General features: G+C 29.7%; 1 long non-coding RNA gene across 1 annotated transcript; it reads left to right on the top strand.

The window, feature by feature from the left end:
- The first annotated feature begins 2,231 nt into the window (after positions 1-2,231).
- LOC134258822 (uncharacterized) lies at positions 2,232-4,488 on the top strand. Its single transcript, XR_009990227.1, has 4 exons — positions 2,232-2,572; positions 3,172-3,232; positions 3,553-3,625; positions 3,844-4,488. It is a non-coding gene; the product is annotated as an uncharacterized LOC134258822 (long non-coding RNA).
- The last annotated feature ends 12,392 nt before the right edge of the window (positions 4,489-16,880 follow it).

The following is a 16,880-nucleotide window of genomic DNA, read 5'->3' as shown; positions in this document are numbered from 1 at the left end:
CTCTTCTCCTGTTCTGGATCAATGGTTCATCTGGTCTACAAATAGTTCTTATTCTGGATAAATCTGGTAGGAGGAGTAGAGATAAAATTAAAATCAAGGCAAATTTTCAGAAGATTTTTTGAGAGTCAAAGTAATAAAAGATTCAATTATTCAATTTTAAAATATCACAGTTTTTTTCCCAAAATTGAGACCGGTAAAACCTATCTAATGTTTTTCATTTAATTTTGAATAAAAGCATCAAAACTTAATTCGTGCAACTTTTTATATCTTTCATTTGAATACCAGTAAAACTAATTCAAAGGATGATCCCTTTCCTTTTGATTTCATTATCATTATCAAACTCTAAATTGCTTTGTGTAAAAATAATTATTGAATCAGAATCTACAATAAAAAATATACATGAAACATATGGAGATAACGAACAGTATTCAAGATTAAAAGTCCATTATACAAAACAAAATAGGAGCACAGCAAACACGGACCTCCGAAACATCAGAGGTGGTACAGGTGCAATGGGGGAGTAAGTATTCCCATGCCGACCGCTCACACCCGACGTGTGGCCCTTTTCATAAACCGGAAATAATGGGAAAAACCGTCCACAATTCAGTGTATAAGTAATGGACTAGCAATTAGTATGAAAAACGTCAATCAGCATTTGACTCAGTGATGCATTGTATTTGCTGACTAGGTCATTGTTTTGACTTTAGAAGTTACAAAATTGTGACTTTAAACGAGACAGCTGAAATGCTTGTTTCATCAACATGTTTGTCAATAATTTACTTCCTTTTAGAAATTGTTCATGCATAGAGCATGCTCTTGCGCATCGAATCATTTGAGAGATCTAAACTCCGTATTCAGGTGATGAAGGTTTATTGCTGCATAAGTAAGGGAAGTTGGCGATAGAAAAGTTAAAGTTATCACGTTTATCATAGAGCTTCGTTGTTAGATTTCCATTGACGTCTTCTTTTAAGTAAAATATTCAAATATGAAACAGATGTGTCAGACTCTGTTATTTCAATATTACAGGGAATTATCGTATCGACATAAGAATGGAAATTACAAATGTTAATTGACAATACGTCGTCGATATATCTAAATGTCGAGTTGAAGGCCACAGCAAGTGTTTTCTTCATTTCACACATAAGATTATAATATCGCACCCTATTTAGATATCCAAAGAAACTTCTGATGCCAAAATATGCAAGTGTACCAAGCCCATATTCTACCTCGTCGCCGACCACAATATGTGTCAATCTGTTCACTAATACAATTTTTTATGTTTTTCAAGTTGCACAATTACTCAAATTCATGTGTTTATTTGATCTTATCTGTTTCATTCAGCAAAAGATGAAAAATTAATTATAAGTATATGGCGAAAATATGACAACTAAACTGCACTGTAAAGCAAGAAAATAAAACGAATGTTGTATCTACCGTTTCGTTGTTTTTTTTTATGTTAAGGTAACGACGCTTTTATTTTTAGCTCTAACTTGTAAACTGCATTCAACTGGAGCATGCAAATTTGAATAATATACTCTAAGAACCTTTCAAAAAGATGGTCTCCAAATTTTTGGTCTATTTACATTCATTCCTAGGCCCTTAAGAACATGGGAATAATGGTACTTATTCAACTTTTATGCTTACACTGAAAAAGGGAGGAAGAAGTAAAACAATATCTTCCTGTTGGGTCATACTATAATTATTTTTACGAGGGCTTTTCAAAAAATAATGTCCTCGATGCTCAGAAAGAAGCAAAAGACGCTTTCCAATTATTTCGTCTTGGTAATTTAACTTAATATTTTCTTTTAATTAAAATTCATGTCGATAAATTTTTTTATCCATATTCTGATTGTTTTTAGAAATCATTTTTGTGTATGATCCTTAGTATACTGGAAAATGGCAGATCTTATGGTTTCCTGGACTAGTTTCTTTGTTTTGAAATGTGCTTTTTTCAAGTTTGGAAAATGAAACAAGTAAAGCCGCAAGATCTTGCGAATATTGTTAATGTGAAAGAAAATCACTTTCTGTTTATCCCAAAAACTCCTTTACTCTTCATCGCAGGACGGTTAAGGCAACCCACAGAAAAAATATGGTAATGAGGTCATAATGAGGTTTGACGTCATGATAGTTGCTCCGCCCTGATTGATCCTTATAAGGAAATAGAGCTCAAAATAACTATTTACAGATATTTGCAATAATTTGTAACAAACGGCAATATTTCCATGTTTAAATAAATAATTATTAGTGATTTTCTCCTACACAGAATAGCATGTTTTTAAAATAATTCTCTTTCTTATGTGCCGTTTGGCTGCATTCGGCTTCAGCCAAGCGCTTGCACTCGATGACACGGAAGGTTGTTTACATCTAAAAACGTGGCGACATCAGCTGAGATATGCAGTGGATTTTAATGCAATAACCAGACATTCATTAAAGAAAATAGGGATAAGATAAGAGACAAGGCATTGTTTATCCCTAATACGAGAATATGAGGACATTATAACAGAAAATAAAAGAAGACTGAGACGATCTGCACTAGCTCCCTAGATCCATCACTGCAGTGCATTCAGCCCAGGTATGTATACACATGTATGTACAATATGTAGATATGCTTTTGTTAACATCGAAGAAAAAAAGGCGATCGCGAGTGTGTACGTGTTTATTTAGATGTATTACAGTCAGTGAAAAACTAATGCAGTGCAGTTTGTGTCCCCCCCCCCTCATAACAGCCCACATAAAGTTGATCACATTTTTTACTAGAAATTTAAAAATGTAAATGAAGTAAATATAGAGTAGATTAGCTTATTTTCTTTGAGACAACATGTGTAATAAGGGGGTTCAACAGTAATACAAACTTAAACTAAATTAAATTTAAAATTTCATTGTTGCAGTCAATGAGTTGACAATGATTTACTGAACATGTAATGTTGTTGTCTTTTTGACATACAAACATGCTACATAATGTAAAAAAAAATTGTATCATTATGTTGAAGACAAAGAATCTCCACTTCAGATCTATATTTTTAAATTCATAGAATTTCTAAATTAATGGGGAATTAATAAAATATTTATTTTTTTTAGTTTGATTTCATGTCAAGTCAATTAATTTCTGTAATTTATACATACATGTATTTTTTTTTAATTATATGATATATAATACTTTTATTACTGTAGCAGTCAAGAGTTCAAGGCTTGAAGAATGAATAAATACAAAATGCATCCATTTCTCCACAGGGTATGTACACTAAAAAAGCATTTCACATTTTTTAAACCATGCACGTGTGCATGATAATATTTATTTTTCATTTTGGTAAAGATGAAAGAATGTTTTTTTCATATTCTAAATATTTGTTCTTGTAAATGTCAGAGGTTTTAATTTCCCAGAAAAGTTTTGTAACACAACTTTGTTTCCATTTATATTTTAATATAATTTTAATTTCATAAATTCACTACAGAATACATTTATATCATGAATTGTTTTGTCAAATGTAATGTGATTTTATTATACAATGTATTTTACTTAGAATATCTCATAGCATATATAATGTGTTGCAGCTATTCCTAAAGAATTGGAACAATGGATTCATTCAGGCAGCAAGTTAATCCATCATGTAACTAAAGGAAAATGGTATGCTCCATATTAGCTATAAACCAAATTACCATGCAATATTCCTGGCAAACAATAAAATATAACAGTAGAATTGCATACATTTAATTATGCATCCAATGTTTGTGCATGTTTCCATGCATTGTTTTGAATTTAATTCAATTTTAAACACCAATTTACTCTCAATAATGGTATGTTAATACATGCATATCCTGATTTTCTCATACATGTATTTTCAGAATTGATTTCATCCACAAGAACATGAAGTGAAGGAAATAATTTGCAGCTGCTCAGTATTCCTTGTGCAGTCTACCTTAATTTAAAAAGCTGTTTATGAAATAAAATTTCTTCATAAAAAATGATTTGACTTTTTCATATACATGTACTTACTGTACAGGTTTTGAAAAGGCTATTAAGATTTAATAATCTTGACTTGCATATATTTGTGTGGTGGGTGTCAATGTCCATGATCAAGATTTTATTTCCAGCGTGTACATTGTGTTTATTCGTTTTTCTTAATAATAGTAGCTAAAAAGGAGATTAAAGGCTCCCCTAACTGATTCAAAACAGGAAAGTGGACCACCATTTTATTCTGAAGGGAGGGGGGGGGGGGTGAGGGTTGGCAAGTTTTCCCAAGTCATTATTTTTTTTTTTATTTCTTTTCATGTCAATGAAGGACAGGTCTACTAATATTTATTTCCAATAAGATGAAGGACAAATTATTTATTTTCCTCTTCACTGAAAAATGTCTGACAAGCAAAAAAAAAAATAATAATTAATAGGAGGGGGGAACACTGGTCTGGGGCAGATTATTTATTTTTTTATCCAGTCTGGGACATATTTATTTTCAACATTTTTGAGATCTAACCCCCCGCCCCCTCTTTTGGAATAAAATGTGTGTAGCGATCAAATTGGAGCGGATCAAAGATCTAATTTTAATTAGATTGTAACACGTACAACTTAAATCCCATAGGAATTGAAGTTTTGAAAGAAAGCCATGATAGAATCTTGTATGCGAAAAAAATATTTGTATACAAGTGTATGTACAGTAGTGACAGAGGGGTATATAGTTATCGAATTAATTATTGATTGAGGCTATCAATTAATTATTATAATTGAATATTACCATTTTTATTAACAATCGGCGTTTTAGATTACATGCTGCGGCAAATTTTACACCTACATGTAGCTGCATGTGTATTTACACATATTCGAGGAAATTCCGGAAATGCAGAAGGTCTGAAAGACGTCTTATAACATACAAGTACATAATTCATACATTGTATAAAGAACGAAGTCACAAAATAGAAAGTAATATCAAGTGTTTTATGCATACTGTTCGATTTAGTAAAAAGATCCCAGCGCAGTCTGCAAGTATTTAGGCCTAGTTAAATCTACGAGGTAAACAAACTTTATCAAGTACTCTTTCTAAAGAGTTATCTCCCATGCTGGGTCAACGATGCGTTTGAAAACTATATTTAGACTGACTGTACCAAGATGTCAATTTTTAATCAGAAAGTTCAAGGGCAAGGCGACAATCTAGTAAGTAGGTTTTTATTTTAAATTATTCATTTTACTGTATAGTTTTCAAAAAGTGATGCTCATTTCTTTGTAATCCTTTAGGTAATTTATAATTTCCGATGATATTAGGAAAATACCCTATTTTTCATATACTACTGACTGTTTTAGGTGAATAACTTAAATGTATCGGAAAACCAACTGAATGAGCATCATTTTTGCGAAAGTATAGATATATAGGGACAATTTAAAACACTGTGCAGTTTTTTGTTTGTTTGCCTTGCCCTTGAACTTTTTGGTTAAATTTAACATTTCATTTGTTGACCTAAAATCGGAGCCCACGTGACTTTAGAGGGTCACATGATCACAAAAATTCCGAGGTGAATAGCGATGGACATACTCTTCAAGATAACATAAAGCTATTTTAACTAGAGTGTCTTGCCGAAAAATAAAATAGTTAAACATTAATTATATCTTTTTCGGTGACTTTTTACAGAAAATGTTGCCTTAACTGTACTGCGATGACGTGCGGATTTGGACGCTGTCATGAAGATATTTAATGTAGTGAATTCCTGATTCTGGTTCCTTTTCTCATTATCCTTTCGTTTTTTTTTTTTTTTTGCTCTGCAAGAAATTAAACTGCCTCCTCAAAAGTGCATATTTACAACAAGACCATTAATATTTAAGAAAATTGCATATTAATCTGTCTTTCTGATCTTGCAATTCTTTGCTCTTTTCGGACATTTGCTGTTTTTGTCAAGTACATCTTATTGTAAATTTTGTTTTGAGGGTAATGAACAATAGACTCAAATTTCATTATTTGTTTGAATTCATTGAATCGAATTTCCTATGTGTTTTAAAGTTAACCATACATCCTCGGTGATTATTTGTTGAAAATTGGCCAACAGTACATTATACAGTTGTTACAATTTTTGTTGGCATGAACGGTACCCATTTTTGATGTCCATTATATTTTTCTATATTTAAATCCATCTGCACATTTGCCTGTCTTAAGGAGTCTTACGGCAGTTTGAATGAAGCGTTTAATTTTACTCTACGAGGGCTGTTCAATAAATAATGTCCTGAACTGCATGAGATACAATACAAATATCATATGACATTAAACTTGACTTTCTCTCATAATTGAATCTTTAATGAATTTATAACAGTTTATGTGACCACTTTTCATCTCATAGTTTCATTGTGATAGCTGGGAAAAAAGGGCTATTCGAGACACTGCATTATAAATGAATGGTAAAGAATCGATAAAATAGAGTGAAAATAAAAGCTTCATCAAAGCTGCTGTAAAACTTGTTGAAAATCCCAAAGAAATATTCACTAAAATATGTGACATTTACAGCATCCAATTCTTGTTTTATAGACAAATGAGCAGGTGGATTTCAATGATAGAAAATTATATAATGCGCATCAAAAATGGGTACCGTCATTGCCAACAAAAAATTATATCAACTTATTTACCGTTTGCCAAATTTCAACAAATAATACTTAATGATGTAGGATTGACTTGAAGACACAAAGCAAATTTGATAGACATCGCATCGGGGGTATTTTACACTTTTTTAAAGAAATAGTTGACGGTAAAAAAAAAAAAAAAAAGCTCAGTACTCCAAGGTCATCGTATATTTTGTAAAATGTGTGAAAACGATACATCTACATCTACATATTACAGCGTTTCATCAACCCTGATGATTATACGCTGGCCCTGCGCATACGGAACTCAAAATTTTTATTATAAAAAGTATGTGAAAAAAAAAAAAAAACAACTAAGTGCCATAGAAGGTATAAATAAACCTAGTGCAATGAAAAACAATTTACAAACTTGTACATGAAAAATGTGTATTTACATTGCTGAATATTTTTTTTATAAAAAATATTAATATATGAAGTCGAATTCTGACATCTGTCCACCACTTTTTGTGGGAGAGACATCTCACAAGGTAACTGTTAAATCAAAGTCTTATTATTTTCATAATGTATACTTTATATCAGTAATTTGTACTTTATTTTTATATTTTAACAGATAATGGATTGGAACTATTGCTAAAAATCCTCAAAACAAAAATTACCATAAGATGCACTTGACAAAAACATAAGGTTAGAAAAGGAATTATTCACAAAGACAGTTTTATGCAATTTTAATTTCTGGACTAGTTTAGAAAGCAAATTGTTTGCAAAAAATCAAAAGGTTTATTTCTTTTAAATGTAAATCCACTACATTAAATTTCTTCAAAGTTTTTATATACCCGCATCCCCATGAAGAACAAAGAGGTTTTCGGCAGGATAATTAATATTTTTTCACAATAACATTATATGAGATTTTTTTTTTTTAACAATTAAAAAAACACAATCTGTATCATAAACACAATTCTCAATTTATTATATTATTAGATTCTTTTTGAGAGAGAGAGAAAAGGCAGCAGCGAAAAGCGAGAGAGAGATTGGCATGTTAATTCCTTTTCATTAATAAGACTATTTCATTTGAAAACAATTGATTCCACTGATTCCAGTTGGTGTCACAAATGCCTCTTCATCATTTTTATATGCTAAATATTTTTCAGTTTCATCAAAAATATTTGTAATATGAAGTCGCAAGTCTGACATCTGTCATCTATTTATATAAACATTCATACATATTTTCCGAACGAAGCTAATTATTTTATAAAACTTGTATTGTCGATTTGTACTTTATAGCTATAGTTTTAAAGGCATTCAGATTGAAACGCATCTTTTGTTGATAAAGTTCAAAATATAATTTAGAAAAGTCTTTATTCTTTTTGTTTTCTCATTTGTTCTCACTTATTTTAACATGATTAAAGAAAAATGAAGGGGCTTATTTCTTTTAAATGTAAACACTTATATTTACTTTTGCAAATGTTTTTATATACCTACTCTTACATAAAGACAATTGGCAGGAATATTTAACGGTTTTCAGTGGAGCTATATGAGATTTAATTAAAAACAATTAAAAAAAACTTAAGGATGGATACTGAACAGGTATTCTTGAAATTTTTGTCATTGATTAGATTCATGTTATAAGAATAATTTCTGCAGCAGCGAAAAGCGTGTAGTTTTCTTTTTAAGTCATAAGTTTATTCTATACGGCTATACAGAACTTGCCAAGCTTATTGCAGGCAACACAAATGAATTTTACAAATCTAAAACAATTATCAGACATGACATAGAAGTATTTGTACCTGCGTCTAGGTTAAACTTTACATTTATATAAAAGACATTCAAGATGAAAGGAAGAAAAATATATATTCATTTGATACTTCTACAAAATACGTAATGTACTTTTGTGCATGCAAATTAAAGAAAATAATTATTAGCTTTAAAATGTTAACCTCATCAAATACAAGTAATTTTTTATTTACTTTTGAGATGTCGAAGAAGCATGCACTTTTATTTTTCTTTTAAGTTTTATAATTATTCAATTTTATATAAATTTAATAAATATCTGATTTTCATAATGGTATTTTTGCATTAACAGCAACTCAATAAGTTTTAGTTATTTGCCTATCATTATTCTTATCAGGGTGAACGCAGTATATGTACATAAACTGCAAAGATGTATTGATCAGGTGCAAAGGTTCAAGGTAAACTTTTTTTTACAATTTGCTTCTTGCTCACGAAGACTTTACACTGTAATAGTAAAATTTTTGTTTAGACTAAATTGGAATAAAATTTCAGATAATCGAAAAGGTACTGGAGAGAAAACTAGCTTACCTCTAGAAAACAATATGACATAAATCCAAAATTCAAAGATCTTATAACATTTATTTGGAATTTACATTGGTGGATCTGAGAAACCAGAGTATCATTTTAGTATTTGCATCGACATGTAATTTGAACACAATTGCGACAGCTAATTTCATCCAAAATCTTTAAAGTGTGTTTCAGTGTTTATGTGTTTTTCATTTTAATTCAATTAAAAGGTAATGCATGTTGATAATAAATTGATATTAAATTTTCTCATCCGAAAGACAATTGTTTAGAATTCCATTAGGATTTTAGAAAAAAAAATAGAACTAAATGAGAAGAATTTAATTCATTTTCAAAACTAATATGTATAGCACGGCTTGTGAATTTATAACGTACACAAAAATCCGCAATATGCTGAATTATACTAAATATTGTTTTTAAGCATACTTCATATTTTATAATGTATGCTGTGATAAAAAAAATTACATCTATTTCTATTTCCTGTATCAGATTTTCCTAACATCACTATCAGACAAAACTTTATTTTGGGAAAAGTAAATCCCAAAGCTTATTCCATTTGAATCTAACACTTTTGTTGTTGACAAACATCAATTTCTGAAGTGTTAAATGTGTTGATGAAAATTAAATAGAATAGAGGGTTATAAAGCATTCAACACTAACGTGACAATAAAAAAACTGGGAACAAAGCAGACACAGACCTCTTCGAATAGAAGCTGACAATGAGCCCAAATCTTTTTTTATAATATGAGTTTGAACGTTTTATGTGTTTAGAAAAAAAACCATATTGCATGTTTTAAAAGCTTTTTTATTAATTAAGGTAAAATTATAAACAATCACCAAACAATTTTCCCTGGAATGAAGATTTATAAATGAAGTCAATATAAAATTGCACTGGTTTTGCATATCGCATATTTTGACAATATCTCAAAAATCATATCCTTTTTTTATTTTGCAAAGTCAGGTTATATGAGTAAGTATCTAAAATACACTTTGCAAAAATTCTGTAACTATTTCCATGATTGAGTTTAATACCTTATAATATGCTAATGACATGCTGACATTTCTGATAAATTCAGACTTACTGACACAAAGAAAATCTTTTTTATTTGTTTTGTTACTTCATAAAGAGATATAACTTTCCTGTAAACAAATACACTTTATACTTAAAAGTTTATTTCAAATATTATTTAATATTCACATATGGTATGCTCACGGATAAGAACATTGCATTTTCATATATATATTTTATATCCCTGGAAAACGCTGTCAGTAAATTTGTGTAAAAAGTATTGAAAAGTTTAGTAATTACATGTATTTCCTAACTGAAATTAGTAAATACGCGTATTCCCTAAGCAAAATAGGAATTTCATGTATTTCCTAAAATTCAGGAAATACATGAAATTCCTGGTTACACATATATATATATATATATATATATATATATATATATATATATATATATATATATATATATATATATATATATATATATATATATATATATATATATATATATATATATATATATATATATATATATATATATAAGAGATTTAATTTTACCGACTAAATAAATATCATCATTATTATCAATCTACACCTAATTTTGTAATTTTAATTTTAAGTTAAAAACGCCATATATAGCGGTAACTAACAGAATTTAATGAGTATTTTCGGCGACAAAAATTATTTAAACAATTTATTATTAATGTAGAAAATTAGGACATTATTTAATTTAAAAAAATGATTGCAAAATCTTTGTCATTTAGTTTAATATTCAAATGATATTTTTAATTATTAAAAAAGATTTTTTTCAAAGTCAGATATTAATTCTTTGTGCAACAAATCAGAATATTCACATTCCTTACAAGAAAAGAAAGTGCTTGCTTTTTTGTTGCATAATGATTTTTCAGAAGATAAAATATCACCCCATCCAAAGTACATAGCATGTACTATTATCTGTTTCATCAAGTTCGGTTACAGTATCGAGAGATTTAATTAAAATTCAAGCTGTGTTTTTATCAAAATTAATGCTGTGATTTATTTCAGACCAAACTCAGAAGAACCTCACTATTATAAAGAGATGTTCTGTAAAATTTGAAATCATATAGAAAAAAAAAACGCCAAAATACAAAATTCAAAAGCGTCTTTATTGATTAATATCATTAACCTAATCGGAAAAGAAAATATGCAAATATGTATATAGTGAAATATTTTTCATATTTATATTCAATACAAGTATTACAATATTATTCATTTTATACAATTGTATATATAGGTACCAATCGGACTAGGAAAAAAATGATAAAATATATCAGTACCACTTAGTAACCCACAGTTGATATTATCTGAAATGCGTTTTTCACATTCTAATTCAGATTTTGAAAACAAAAAACTCAAGCTTCTTACACAAAATGATAAAATTTCTACGCGTGCACTTTATCTTTAGCATCAAATATAATAAAATTTGATAATTTTTTTATTTGCATTCTCATACAATTAATAAAAGGTATATAAAGAGTTTGAATGAAAGGTTAATAATCACTGGTTCCAGGAACGTCAAAGTCTGGTATCATGCAGGTAAAACTTGTTAAATTACTTAATTTTTTATACATGAAAAAATTCAACGACTTCATTTTTAAAAACATTTAAGATGGTGTTAATTACATTAAAAACAAATGAATTCTCATAATTTTCTTAATTAAATATATTATCTTTAATAATTCAAAATAATTGAGAGCACAATTTTTTTTTAATTCATCACCTTTGATACAACAGCTGTTAAATTTTTCGCTCCGTACGGACCTAGTTATTTCGAATTTACAACAATAGTGGCGTTTTTCTGAGGGGACATAACAGCATTAGTAACATTTCTTTTTTGTACGTACATGTAAGCAAATATTAAGTCTTTCCTGAAATGAAAAATGATGATGAATTTAAAAAAAAAATTGTATGGACATTAGATTCTGTTTTGTTAACCTGACCATTACAAGTTACACACGGCGGGTGTGACCAGTTACCAAGGGACAACCACTTCTTCTTTGCACCTTATTCCACATCTATTTTTAAGCCCGCGTTTGCTCTGCTCCCATATCGTATTCCATCACAATGCCTTAAATAGAATTGGTTTACTATTATTTTTTATCTTCCTATTTATAAGATTATAGCAGACTCATATATATTTCATATTTATAACGAGTTTACGGCTAAATTAAATAACAAAATATGGTACATCTATTTTATCAGTTTTTTAAGATATCTCATTCGAAATATCAAAATAATCTTATGATAATAAATATTTATATTGGAAATGAATTAAAAAGGGAAGTAAAGATCTTCAAGGATAATTAATTCTATATTTAATTATTCATTGAGCATATTCTGTAGACTTTTTAATGAACCTTTGAATTGCTTAGAATTTTGAATTTAAATTCAATTTGTCTACCAGATCATTAAAAAAATATATATGGCTCATGGTAGGTGTATCCGATGAAGAGACGATACAAGCTTTTTTCTAAAAAAAAAAACTGACAAACAAATTGTTCTTGGATGATTCTTGCCTTAAAATCATCAATATTTCTTGCAATGCATTAAACCTCACCTTCTGTCATAAAATATCTATCCAAATGTGATTGTCTTCTTTTAAAAACCAATTAAATCTGAATTTTACTCACTCTGACCAGTATGCCTAATTTTGATAAAAATTATCTCCTCATTCGAAATATCAAAATAACCTCAAAATAATAAGTATTTATATTGAAAATAAATTAAAAAGGGAAGTAAAGATATTCAAGGATAATTAATTTTATATTTAATTATTCATTGAGCATATTCTGTAGACTTTTTTTATTGAACCTTTTATTTGTGTACTATTTTCAATTATATTTTTATATTATATTCAATTTGTCTACCAGATCATTAAAAAAAATATATAGGGCTCATGGTAGGTGTATCCGATGAAGAGACGATACAAGCTTTTTTCTAAAAAAAAAAAAAAAAAAAAAAAACTGACAAACAAATTGTTCTTCGATGATTCTTTCCTTAAAATTATCAATATTTCTTGCAATGCATTAAACCTCACATTCTGTCATAAAATATCTATCCAAATGTGATTGTCTTGTTTTAAATACCAATTAAATCTGAATTTTACTCACTTTGACAGTATGCCTAATTTTGATAACAATTATCTCCTTACTATCTCATGAATATGGTCATGAATGTTATTATACAAACCTTAACATTTCAGTGTGTCTGGTTCCTTATCGCCTCGTTTCTCTTTCTTGCCCGCTCCATTGGTGCTTCCGAGAAGAAATGTGATGCCGTAACATTTGGCAATGGAACGTATGATTTCAAGAGGGGATGCTGGGAGAAAAAGCCTACGATCCCGAAGCTGGAGGTCGAGTCTAAGTGTCAGTCATTAACTCTCAGGTTTGACTTTCTTCCTCTAATTCCATATTAATTTTTATATTTATACTTTTTCGGTGCTGAAACAAAGTTTAGGTTGTGTACGATACCTTCTGATTATATCAATTAAGAAAGAAACAGCACATTTAAAACAATATGAATTCAGAATTCAATATATTTCAGGAGAAAACTTCTCCGAGCTTTAAAGTGCAGACCGGGAATTAAGAAGTTTCTTGAGCAAAAATCATATGATTGCGAACCAAGGTAAATGCTTTTACTTTTTCAATGTGTAAATCTGATCATAAAATATGGTTTTAAAATCTCATCCTTGATTTTAAACAATGAAAAATCTTCCAGCAAAATATCGGGTATTGGACTGACAAACATTTGCCCAAGCGAATACAAGCACGTAACAGCAATAGTTAGGAAGAGTGAAACATGCTACGTTGTATACCCTAACCGGCAGTGCATAACATATGCAAACTGTGAAGCAAATGTGTAAGTTTGACTTTTTTTTAATCAACTAAACAGTTTGTCATGAATTTAGTATTTTAAAATCTTATTTTAGCATTTTAATTCACCCTTTTCTCCTTCCATTTTATTTGCAATAAGTCATTTTTCCTTTCAATTTTTACTAAAATTTAAAATAAAATCTTCACAGTGACTGCTCGAAGAATGGTTCTGTAAAAAGTGCTTGTCTGCCTGATCGACACCGCTTCTTCAATGTGTGGGTTTTCTGTCCTTACTTTCATCGATTTGAACTGGAGACCTTGGAGTTACCTCAGTGTTGTACCTGCAGAGAATACAAACTCTGTGAAGATTCAAGATCAGCGACAACCTCTCCTATTCCGATAGCATACTAAGTGTTGAAATATTTTTTGTATACAGTAGCACACAAGACCGTGGAAAATAAAAAAAATAATATATCTGATGAAAAGCAATTTCTAGATTGGCTCTGCTTTTAGTCCGTGGTATATGTTTTTGTGCTGTGTATACAATGGTTAAATAAAAGCATCAGCATTCTGTTATATATTTTTATTGATATTTCAATTACCTGTAGAACAAAAATATAATTTAGTTTATGTTGACGAAATAATGATCACATGTTCCATAACAAGACTTTAAAAAACGAATACTTATTTGTATTCATTCACATAAACAAAGATTTATATTTTTATATTTAGCTGTGAGTGCCTTTATGTCGTTATTTCATACGTGATATAGATAACTACGTAGTTTTTGTACAACCCCCCCCCCCTTCGAAAAAAAAGCTTAAGGTACAAAACATAATAATTTCCAACTCTCCTCCTGTTCTGGATCAATGGTTCACCTGGTCTATAAATAGTTCTCATTCTGGATAAATCTGGTAGGAGGAGTAGAGATAAAATTAAAATCAAGGCAAATTTTCAAAAGATTTTTTGAGAGTTAAAGTAATAAAAGATGGTGATATTCAATTTTAAAATATCACAGTTTTTTTTTTTTTTTTTTTTTTGCAAAATTGAGACCGGTAAAACCTATCTAATGCTTTTTCATTTAGTTTTGAATAAAAGCATCAAAATAGAATTCTTGCAACTTTTTATGTCTTTCATTTGAATACCAGTAAAACTAATTCAAAAGATGATCCCTTTCCTTTTGATTTTATTATCATTATCAAACTCTAAATTGCTTTATGTAAAAATGATTATAGGATCAGAATCAGCAATAAAAAATATACATGAAACATATGGAGATAACAAACAGTATTTAAGATTAAAAGTCCACTATACAAAATAGGAGCACAACAAACACGGACCTCCGAAACATCAGAGGTGGTACAGGTGCCATGGAGGAGTAAGGATTCCCATGCCGACCGCTCACACCCGATGTGTGCCCATTTTCATAATCCGGAAATAATACGAAAAAAACCGTCGACAACTCAGTGTATAAGTAATGGACTTGCAATTAGTATGAAAAATGTCAATCAGCATTTGACTCAATGATGAATTATATTTGCTGACTAGGTCATAGTTTTGACTTTAGAAGTTACAAAATTGTGACTTTAAACGAGACAGCTGAAATGCTTGTTTCATCAACATGTTTGTCAATAATTTACTTCGTTTTAGAAATTGTTCATGCGTACAGCATGCTCTTGCGCATCGAATCAACTGAGAAATCTAAACTCCATATGCAGCTGATGAAGGTTTATTAATCATACATCCTCGGTGATTATTTGTTGAAAATTGGCCAACAGTACATTATACAGTTGTTATAATTTTTGTTGGCATGAACGGTACCCATTTTTGATGTCCATTATATTTTTTTCTATTTAAATCCATCTGCACATTTGTCTGTCTTAAGGAGTCTTACGGCAGTTTGAATGAAGCGTTTAATTTTACTCTACGAGGGCTGTTCAATAAATAATGTCCTGAACTGCATGAGATACAATACAGATATCATATGACATTAAACTTGACTTTCTCTCATAATTGAATCTTTAATGATTTTATAACAGTTTATGTGACCACTTTTCATCTCATAGTTTCATTGTGAAAGCTGGGAAAAAAGGGCTATTCGAGACACTGCATTATAAATGAATGGTAAAGAATCGGTAAACTAGAGTGAAAATAAAAGCTTCATCAAAGTTGCTGTAAAACTTGTTGAAAATCCCAAAGAAATATTCACTAAAATATGTGACATTGACAGCAACCAATTCTTGTTTTATAGACAAATGAGCAGGTGGATTTCAATGATAGAAAATTATATAATGCGCATCAAAAATGGGTGTCTTGCCAACAAAAAATTATATCAACTTATTTACCGTTTGCCAAATTTCAACAAATAATACTTGATGATGTAGAATTGACTTGAAGACACAAAGCAAATTTGATAGACATCACATCGGGGGTATTTTACACTTTTTTAAAGAAATGTTTGACGGTAAAAAAAACTCAGTACTCAAAGGTCATCCTATATTTTGTGAAATTGGTGAAAACGACACATCTACATCTACATATTACAGCGTTCCATCAACCTTAATGATTATGCGCTGGCCCTGCGCAAACGGAACTCTAAATTTTTATTATAAAACGTATGTGAAAAAAGAAAAAAAACAACTAAGTGCCATAGAAGGTATAAATAAACCTAGTGCAATGAAAAACAGTTTACAAAATTGTGCATGAAAAATGTGTATTTACATTGTGATCTACTTGTTTTTATAAATATAAGAGTCATGGGACATAGCTTGGGACCAGAGTTCTGAACTGGTCCAAAGAGGCCGCTGCCACCACTGAGTGTGGGAGAGAATTCCACAAGGTAACTCTATGGGGAAAGAAGCTACAAATATCTTACTTTTTTCAAAGATATGCTATATATCAGTAATTGGAGTTTTTTTTATATTCAAACAGATAATGGAACTTGGATCTATTGCTAAATTCCTCAAAACAAAAATTACCATAAGATGCACTTGACAAAAACAGCGAAGGTCTGACGAGAGCAAGGAATTGCAAAGGCACAAAGACAGATTTATATGCAATTTTCTTAAATATTAGTGGTATTGTTGTTTAAATTCGTATTCGGGGTGAGAGTTTAATTTCTGGACGAGTTTAGAAAGCGAATTGTTTGCAAAAAAAAT

Source organism: Saccostrea cucullata, unplaced genomic scaffold, assembly GCF_032062105.1.
Source record: "Saccostrea cucullata isolate Sc308-1 unplaced genomic scaffold, CSIRO_AGI_Scuc_v1 ctg5017, whole genome shotgun sequence".
NCBI lineage: Eukaryota > Metazoa > Mollusca > Bivalvia > Ostreida > Ostreidae > Saccostrea > Saccostrea cuccullata.
The sequence above is the reverse complement of the archived record's forward strand: the minus strand, read 5'-3'. Positions and strand labels throughout refer to the sequence as shown.